The sequence below is a fragment of the Gekko japonicus genome, unplaced genomic scaffold (assembly GCF_001447785.1).
Source record: "Gekko japonicus isolate JY-2015 unplaced genomic scaffold, Gekko_japonicus_V1.1 scaffold1048, whole genome shotgun sequence".
NCBI classification, from domain to species: Eukaryota; Metazoa; Chordata; class Lepidosauria; order Squamata; family Gekkonidae; genus Gekko; species Gekko japonicus.
Window position 1 is genome coordinate 415,161 of NW_015166454.1, and position 9,848 is coordinate 425,008.

Here is a 9,848-nt window from a genome sequence, read left to right on the forward strand (position 1 = left end):
ACATGTCTGAAACTGTGACAGTTACTACCTCATGGCATGCCAGAAAGGTCAAATTTATTTGCTTAGATTCCAAAGAAATTTTGGGCAGATAAATTTTAGGCTTATCAGCCGAGGTAACTTGTAAATAGTTATTCAGTACCTCTGACTTTATTATTTCAGTTGTTCTTGTCATGCCTAAAACTCACCTGTACTCCACTTTTCCCAATGTCTAACCCCCCCTGTCATGAATGGATGCTGGATGGGAAGTGTGAACAGTCACTTCTATCTCAGTCATGGTTTTTTTCCCCACCCAATAGGGATGTGCACATAAGCGCATATGAGCATGAGCTACCCCCATTGGCAGCAAGGGCCTCACTCCATGGTTGATAATGTGGATGCTTCCGTGTGGGACCGGCGCATGGAAGAGCCACTTCAGGATGTGCTGTCTGGTCACCCCTTCCTGTGATGATTTAAACTGCCACAAATAGAGACACTGTGCCAGATTGTGCCAAGTCTCCAATGTGACCGCAGCCTAGGACTACATATATTTTTTATATTCTCGATTTTTCATTTTTCATTGCTATTTTTGTATGTTTTAATTATCTTCCCACAACCCTTGGATCTGGGTAAGCATAAAAATCTGGGTAAACTTAAAAAAAATTCTACACAGATAATCACAGCCTCAGTAGGAAAACAGTAGCCACTGGGAAGTTTTCTTGAACAAACCCTGATAAAATTTGTCAGAACTGCTGAAGGACACAGTAAGTCCCATTCATTTCAGGGGAACTTCCAGAAGCAGAGTTCAGAACTGAAAGAAAGCATCCACATGTGTCAGTTATTTAGATATCTTCCCCATCATAAGATCTAAAGGTTGTGCCATGTGTGTATCTCATTTTGGACAATATCTATGCCAAGAAGGTAAAAGTTGTGACATGTACCTAATTTCTGCTCTGTAAGTCTTGATATGGGAGGGAAGGTGGCATAGTATAGCCTGATCTCATGAGATCTTAGAAGCTAAGCAGGGTGAGTACTTGGATGGGAGACCACCAAGGAAGAGTCTATAGAGGAAGGCAATGGCCTTCCCACTTCTGTTTCCCACTTGTCTTAAAAGCCCCTTGCTGGGGTCACCATAAGTCAGCTGTGACTTGACAGCACTTTACCCACACAAGTCTTGATATTACTATGGAACTATTTGTATTCAGATTTCAGAAAGGGCATAAATACTATTATTCAACAGCATCGGGGGGCCCATTAGCAATTCAGGTTCAGGCTTTTTCAGAATTCCAGAATTCAGGTTGCATTATTCCCTTTGAAGGGATTTTTCAGGGAAGCTGGTATACACTGAAATTGCAAGGACACTAGTGCTGCCTGTCCACTAAAGACCACCCGCCAGGTTTCAAGCAAAATTGGGCCAAGGGGTCAAATTCTATGGGCCTCTGAACATCATGGAGCTGCAGACTGGGGGGGAAGGGCCCCAGAAAAGGGCCCCACTGCCACACAAGAGGGAGAGAAAGAAAAAGAACCAGCTGCAACCTCAGCTTTGCCATTATTCCCTATGTAGGGACTGGGGGGCACTAGAGTGGCTGTTTTCAACCAAATTACACCAAAATTGCATGAGAGCTATTGCTGCCTGTCCAATAACCCCCCCCCCCAGTTTTAAGTGGATTGGACCAAGGAGTCCAATTCTACAGGGCCTTTAGCAAGGTGCCTTCAGACATCCCATCTGCAAAGGGGAAAAGGGCCCTGCCCCAACAAAAGATGGAGGAAAGGAGAAAGAGTCAGTCAGACTCACAGCTGTGCTAGGCCCTACACCTGGCTTGCACCAGCCCAGAATTGCCTTCCCCAAGCCACTGCCTGGGAAATTCTGAGAATCAAAGAAAAACAAGATCCCCGCTGTTGCTGATGGCAAGCACCCAAACATGAAAAACAAATTGGATTTTTCAGGGGATCTTTTTCATGATGCCTAAGAATCCCAGATTTGTTTAACCATCCCAGAAAATCATAGTAACAACCCCAAACAACAATTTTCATGTGTATTTTTGGATCGGGAATTCTGGGGTGCAGATCTGCTTAGTTTACATCATATACTTTTCACCCATATCATGGAAGCTCAATCTGTAATGTTACTATTCATGGTAACCTTCAGGAACCAAGGGAAGGGTTTTGGGCTCCACCTAAGCTATCAGGTTAAAAATATTTACTGAACTGCCCTTGTTCCTATAATTATCTTTTAAAAATCTATTTCAAATTTTGACCCAGGATAGATCTATTCTCCCTTCCCTATGTCTGCTAAATTATAGGTAGTCATTTGGTTCAAATTCAGTTGGTGTAGAGTTTTTAGACTAAGGAAGCAGTCAGAAAGCAGATGCAAATTCAACTATATTAAGCAGGAAAAAACAATAACAAGGATTACAAAGAACAATGTGTCATGTGATGTGTTGGGAGCTGTCATACTGCAGCCAAGATTCCATGGAGCAGCTGTCAGCACAGTAATACACTCATGGCATGTTTCCAGTGATTTATTCTTGCTCCTTCAATGAGTTTCTCCATATCACATAAAGACTGTTTTAACCTCAGACAAGCTGCATGGGTTTGGACAGTATCAAGTGTATTTGGTAAATGAAATGCTCATATTTCTATGAGATCTAATAGTGCAAATAAGCACTGCAGGGTAAGTTTTCAAACACAGAGTCTATATAAGCATTTGTCACCAAGTGACTGCATTTTTGTATTTATGAACGCCCCTTAAAAACATTCACTGATTTGTGTGGCACGCATTTATCATGTCAACCACCCCAAAAAAGCATAGTACAGATTCTTGCAGTGAATTTGGAATAATATAAAACTCTGTCCTGAAAGTTAAACCTGACCACGGCAGCAGAACTAGGGCTACCAACCTCTTGAGATTTTGGCGGTACAGCCTGGGGGGGGGGGATTTGGGGACGGGAGAAACCTCAATAGGGTATAATGCCATAGAGTCCACCCTCCAACGTAGCTATTTCTCTAGGGGAACTGATCTCCATACGACTGAAGTTCAGTTGTAATTCTTCAGGAGTTCCATGTCTCACCCTAGGAAATCCTGCTGAGATCTCTAACCTGGCAGAGGAGCTTATCCCCAACTGGACACATTATATTGATCTCCCATTTCCCAGTGGAAGAAATGCCTGGCAACACTGGAAAAAGCCACAAACCACATATTCATATTCCTATATAGTCCAGAGGTACCTGCAACGATGCAGTGACTCTTCCTCCTTTTAGATCTGCTGGCATATATGGAGCTAAAAGGAGTGTGAGAAAATTATCCTTCATTCTTTCCAGTGTTTCCATAACAAAAAAGAATGGAGCCATATTGGGGAAAGGCACTTGCAGCTTGTGGTGAGGGGACGTGACACATGGTCTGTTCGGGGTGCTGCTACCAGTTGAAATTTCTTTTCCATTTCCCCAAAGATACCTTGGGAGATAACATAGTGTGGTAACTAATATAACTAAGTGCTGAATATAGGGACTGATAAAAGAAAAAGATTTATTAAGATCTGAATAATACAAAAATTCAATTGTAAATATACCAAGCGAAGAAAAATAACATAAAAATTGCTTATTAACTCTCTGTCCCCATGTATACCCTGTTTATAAACAATAGCCCCTTTTCTCCATTATATTGTATTGACCACACACACTCAGCCATTCCTAGGGCTATTTTATTAACAGTGTTTCCTTCACTGCCTTCTCTTACACCTTCTCTTTACACAACTGCTTCTGACTGATTCTACATGATTTAAACTCTCCCAATCCTTAGAAATGTGAAACTTTCACCACTCCAGCCACAGTTTCCTAACCTGACCAATCACAGGCAAACCAAGCAATAACCAATCATTTTCCAGCCCCCCATCTTTTAAATTTACTCAACTTCATTTTTCTTATTCCTTTTAACTTTACTGTTTGTTGCTTAACCGACCCCCCCCCCCCAATAGTGCAGGTAATAGCACAAAAAGGTGGGTTTAAAATGGATCCATATTTGAGGAAGAGAAAAGAGTTGTGGTAAAGAAAGCACCATCCCAACCAGTACAGCCCAGGATAGCCTGATCTCATCAGATCTTGGAAACTAAGCAGGGTTGGCCCTGGTCAGTATTTGGATGAAGACCTCCAAGGAATACTAGGGTCCTGATAGAGAAGAAGGCAATGGCAAGCCACCTCTGCTTTGAAAACACTACAGTGTTGCTGTGACTTGATGACAAAAAAAAAGAAAAGAGCCAATATAGGTTCAAGTTTGCAGCTCATTCTTCTGTACATTTTATTTCTTCCAGAAAGGTTTTTTTTCAATCAATCGAGACATAAGTTTCCTTTCAGGTCAGTTTTACAGGGAGTAGTTGTCAGGTTAGACTAACACTGTGAAACATTTGATAGATGAAAATGATATATTTGGTTTATACCAACATGCCATTGAAAATATAAATAATATAAAAATCATGATTAATAAACACATTTGGGTTCACATAAGCAGCCCTTTTAAACACATCTAACCTGAATTTATGTTCCTATAGCCACAGTTATGCTTGAAATAAATCTAAACCAAGAATGGAACCGCAAATGCTCCCAGTAATTCTAACAAAACTAAACAAAATGCAAGTAACTAATTTATAACTACAGTACAAAGCATGATGTTTGCTTCTTGGTTGCTTTTCATCATTTTATCTTGTAAATATTCATAAAGTATTCAACATTAGCCTCATTTGTAGCTTTGCATGTAGCAGGAAGACAGCTGAGAAGCCTGGGCTTTTCTCCTATCAGATCACACAAGATTTTCTCAATCCCTTCTTTTATCTGCCATCTCTCATATTTCCACTTCTGTCCCAGGTTCTCTGTCTCAACCATTCCAAACCCTATTCATAAGTCAAGGCCAGAATTCCTCAGAATATGATGGCTCATATCTCACTGCTGGCCAGGTCAACATCAGCTGAGCCAACGTTTCTAAGGAGAAGTGTTTATAGGGTGGTTAAGCAGCCACCTAGTAGCAAAGACAGCGATGCCTTAGGAGGTTTGTTTATTCCTTGAGAGCTGATTGTGGGGTGCTGAAGTAACCTGTTCTTTCCGTTACATTATTTAACAGTTTTGTGAGACCCCTGAATGAAATTGTCCATAGCTTTGGAGTGGTACTAATATGCTGATGACACCCAGATATATATTTCTTTGACTTCTTTGAGCCTCAGATGCCTTGTCTCAGTCCTTGGTCCATGTCTGGATGCTTGATCAAGTGACTAAGAGTGAGTGAGCTAAAGCTAATTCTATACAAGATGGAAATGTTGGTCAGGAAGGCTGGGAAGTACATGTAGGAGGAATGTCTGGGGCCAATGCTGGCTCTTGAGCCAGCATGGGCTTGGATGCACTTGGCCTGGCAAGGAATGTGGCAATCCTTCCCTGAGAGCCCCAGATACCAAGGAGGAAAGAAGAAGCTGGAACCCATCTGGAGAGAAAGTCAGTGATGGACTGAGGAGGAAGAACAGAGACCTCGCTGTCCAACCAGAGCCAGCCCCAGGACACTCCAGAAATCTGTTCCGATTGGGGGAGACTGGTGACATCATCAGCCAGCACTGAGGCAGTGATGTTGGTCAAGGGTAGGCTCTAAACTTCACAGCCCAGCCTTGGCACAAATGGCAGAAATCCCCCATCTACCCAACAGGGTCCGGTAAAGTGAAAGGCTCAGATGGAGGAAGGGCTAGAGAGTGGGGCAGAAGGGCAGATGTCCAATCTAGCCCCAAGAAGGGGCAGCCAATGAGGTGAAGGACAGGGGAGATTGGTGGCTGGGGGCTGCCATGCCAGAAAGGCTACACCTCCCCTTGGAAAGATGGGGGAGAGCCAGGGGAGGAAAGAAGAAGAGTTGGATTTATACCCCACCCTTCACTCTGAGTCTCAGAGCAGCTTACAACCTCCTTCCCTTCCTCTCCCCACAACAGACACCCTGTGAAGTATGTGAGGCTGAGAGAGATCTGAGGGAATTGCTCTTGAGAGAACAGTTCTGACAGAACTGTGCATGTGGAGGAGCAGGGAATCAAACCTGGTTCTCCTGATTAGAGTCCTCCGCTCTTAACCACTACACCAAACTGGCTCGCAGGATCTCGCAAGGAGATTCCATTATGCATTTTGGATAAGGTGCCTGTGGCGTTAGATGCTCTTGAATTTGATCTTGCAGATATTTCTACGAATGACTGACTTTTTTCCATTACAAGCCAAGCACCAACTTGGAATAGTGGATAGAGAGTTGGGCTAGTATATGGGAGACCAAATCCTTACTGTTTCGCTAACTGACTTTGTGAGGATAAAATGGAGGGGGAAACCCTGAGCTGCTTGAAGGTTGGGATAGAAATGTACTAGATCAATAAGAATGTCTCCAACTACGCCTTTTTATAGCTGGCCTGGCCACACTGATCTATACCACTGTTATCTAGAGACTAGAGTATTGCAATACATATTACATAGATCATTCCTTAAAAACAACCCAGAACTACAGTTAGTACACATATTTGCAGATGGGGGTCAGCCAGACCATCTGTATCTTACTGTGATATTACAACAGGTCCACTTGTTTCTGAGTCCAATTCAAGTTGCTGTTTTGTTTTTGTTATTATTTCGATGGCTTAGGATACACATATTTAAAGGATTGCTTCTCCTCATATGAGCCCGGGCAAGCTTTATAATCTTCCAATCAGTTTTTTTTTCTGTTCCTCCTTAAGGATACCTGCAGCCTGGTGAAGAATGAAATGATATGAAGGCAGTATCTTCTCCTCTGAGATTCAACAAAGAAATATAAAGAGGTTCTTTGGCTCAACTGTAGATTTGTCTTGGTTCATAAAGGTTTTTAAATCATGGTGTCTTTTCTAAAACTCTTCATTATATATATTGGATTTGTGTGCATATGTGGTAACCACTTTGAGTCTACTTAGGAGAACAGGATAGAAATACATTTTAAAAATAAATAAACCATCTATTGGGGGAAGTACTACTTTTTCTTCACTGTAAAACTATTTTAAAAAATACATTTTGTAAACACTTACCTCCCCTTCAGTACTGGTGACAGCAATGGGCAGGAGCCGCAGTGGGCCTGCTGCAAAGCCTTGCTGGGCACAGAGATAGCAACAGCATCGAAGGAGAGAGAAGAAAGCAGCAGCAGGCCTGGCGACGACAGCTGTGAATCTCGCTGGGCCTGGAGTCAATATCAGTGCCATGGGGGGGGGGCACAGCGGGTCTGACAACAGAGGCTGCAAACCTCACCATGCCCAGGGACAGCAACAGCAGCAATCGGGAGTGGGGAACCATGCTGGACCTGGGAGCACCCCCAAGTGTGAAGCAAAAGAGGCTGCTGCTTCGCACTTGAGCTGGGTGCCACATCCTTACAGTGCAAACAAAACCAAATCCACTGTTTACATTTGGAGGAGCACCCCGCCCCCCAGCACAAAACAACAGAGAATTCTACTTTGCACTCAGGCTTGGTGCTGCCTCCTCCCAGTGCAAACACTACAAAATGCGACACATCCCCAGTGAAGGAGAATGAGAGAGAGAGAGAGAGTTGGGAAAGGGGTGGGGGGAGAGCGAAGGAAGCAAAGGAAGGATTCACCCTCCCCACAAGTTTCTCATGGTCCCCACTTGTTAATATTTATTAATGATTGGTTGGTTGATTTAGACAATTTATGGACAGTCAGAATGTGGGAACAATGACTACCAAAGTGCATTGTGATACAACAATCCTCCATGTGATGTGTGACATTTTATTTATCTACTTGTTTTTTGGATGAACAATTATCAGTAGGATTAGGGCCATTACTTTTGTGAATTTTCAGGTCTTTGAAATACTAAATGGTATTACCAAGACCCAAAATTCAAAGGAAAAGTCCTTCATTTTCCATTCATAATAATGTTGCAGACACTCTCAATAATATAACTTCTTTATCATTTGTGGCCATGTAGAACTGTATCAGATTGATGAATTATGTGGTATAACTGGATGATTCAAATAAATGTTTCTATAATAGTGGTATGCACTGTGCCTGAAGGGTCTCAAAATGGTACTACTTTATTATTATAAAAAGCTTATTCTTTCTGTAATGGCATCCTGATAGACTATGTTTCCAGGCTGTAATAGTAAAGCGATTTCATAAAAATATTGGTTTTATTTTCAGACGCTATCCCATCTGGGAGGAGGTGTCCTGAATGTGAAATTCTGAGTTTTCAGGGAAACAATATAATCCAAACAGTGCCACTGGAAACAAAAAATTTAAAAGAAGGGGAAAAAAATGACTTATGGAGATTGCATGTAGTCTCTCCCTCCTCACTACACTGCAGATCCAAGGCTGTGTGCATTTAGCCCCAGTTGGAAAATGAGCTCTTATGCCAACCAACTAAACAGGAGGACAAATGCAAAGAATAGATTTTCCGTAGTGCCCAGTGCATCTTTTTCTTAGCTTGGTACAATTGCTGATTTTCTAACACATTATATGTGCACATACTTGAATAAGGATCTTTATCTTTGATATCATACCATTGTGTTCACTGAATGTACCACATAACTGAATGGGACTGACTTGAATCCTAAGTAATTTAACAAACTATTCATACTACTAATTGTTCATGTCCACTTCATAGCTGAAAAACAGGATTTTTTCCCCCCTTGCTGCCCAGTTCTTTAACAATCATCACTGGCTGCAAGAAAGTCAATCATTTTTATAACAGATAAAACACAACTTCTAATCTTAAACACACTTGACAGTGAGATCAATGGTAATGTGTTTAGGCTTGGCTAAATCAAATCAATCCACGTTTCTACTTTATCCCCCACCCCTTCCTCTGAGGAACTTATGGACCATATAACCCAGCATCCTGTCTCTGAGAATGGTCAGCCACTAATAAACAAGGTATGATGCATATAGTTACCTTGTAACCAGAGGTAAACTTCATTTGACTGAAGGTTCAGTACCTAGTCTATTGTCAGACAAGTAACACCATTCTAAGCCCATTGACTTCCATGGAGTTAGAATAATGTAACTCTGTTTAGGATTGTACCATGTAAATATACAGTTATAGTTAAACAATTTCCAAATTGTGAATAAATATAAGTAATTATGACAGCCAAGAATAAATTGTAAACCACAAATTTACCAACATAGATTGGGGGGGAAATTGTGCCAAGTTTCTCTTTGTTAACTCCAAGTGCTTAGAGGATTTTCCACCATATACTCTTTTCTGCGCTGCACTTTGGTGCTCTACTAGGGCTCTGTCTGCTGGTGCTGCTAACACTGAGGTTTCCATTACCAACATTTTATTCGGCGTTTTATAACTTAACTCTTTAAATTTGCCTTGAGCTGAAACTTGACAAGCACATTCCTAGCCTATTTAGGCTTGGCTAAATCAGATCAATCCACATTTCTACTTTATCCCCCCCCTTCCTCTGAGGAGCTTATGGACCATATAACCCAGCAATCTGTCTCTGAGAATGGTCAACCACTAATAAGCAAGGTATGATGGATATAGAACCAGAGGTAAACTTCATTTGACTGAAGGTTCAGTACCTAGTCTATTGTCAGACAAGTAACACCATTCTAAGCCCATTGACTTCCATTAACTTAGAATAATATAACTCTGTTTAGGATTGTACCATGTAAATATACAGTTATATTTAAACAATTTCCAAATTGTGGATAAATATCAGTAATTATGACAGCCAAGAATAAATTGTAAACCACAAATTTACCAACATAGATTGGGGGGGAAATTGTGCCAAGTTTCTCTTTGTTAACTCCAAGTGCTTAGAGGATTTTCCACCATATACTCTTTTCTGCGCTGCACTTTGGTGCTCTACTAGGGCTCTGTCTGCTGGTGCT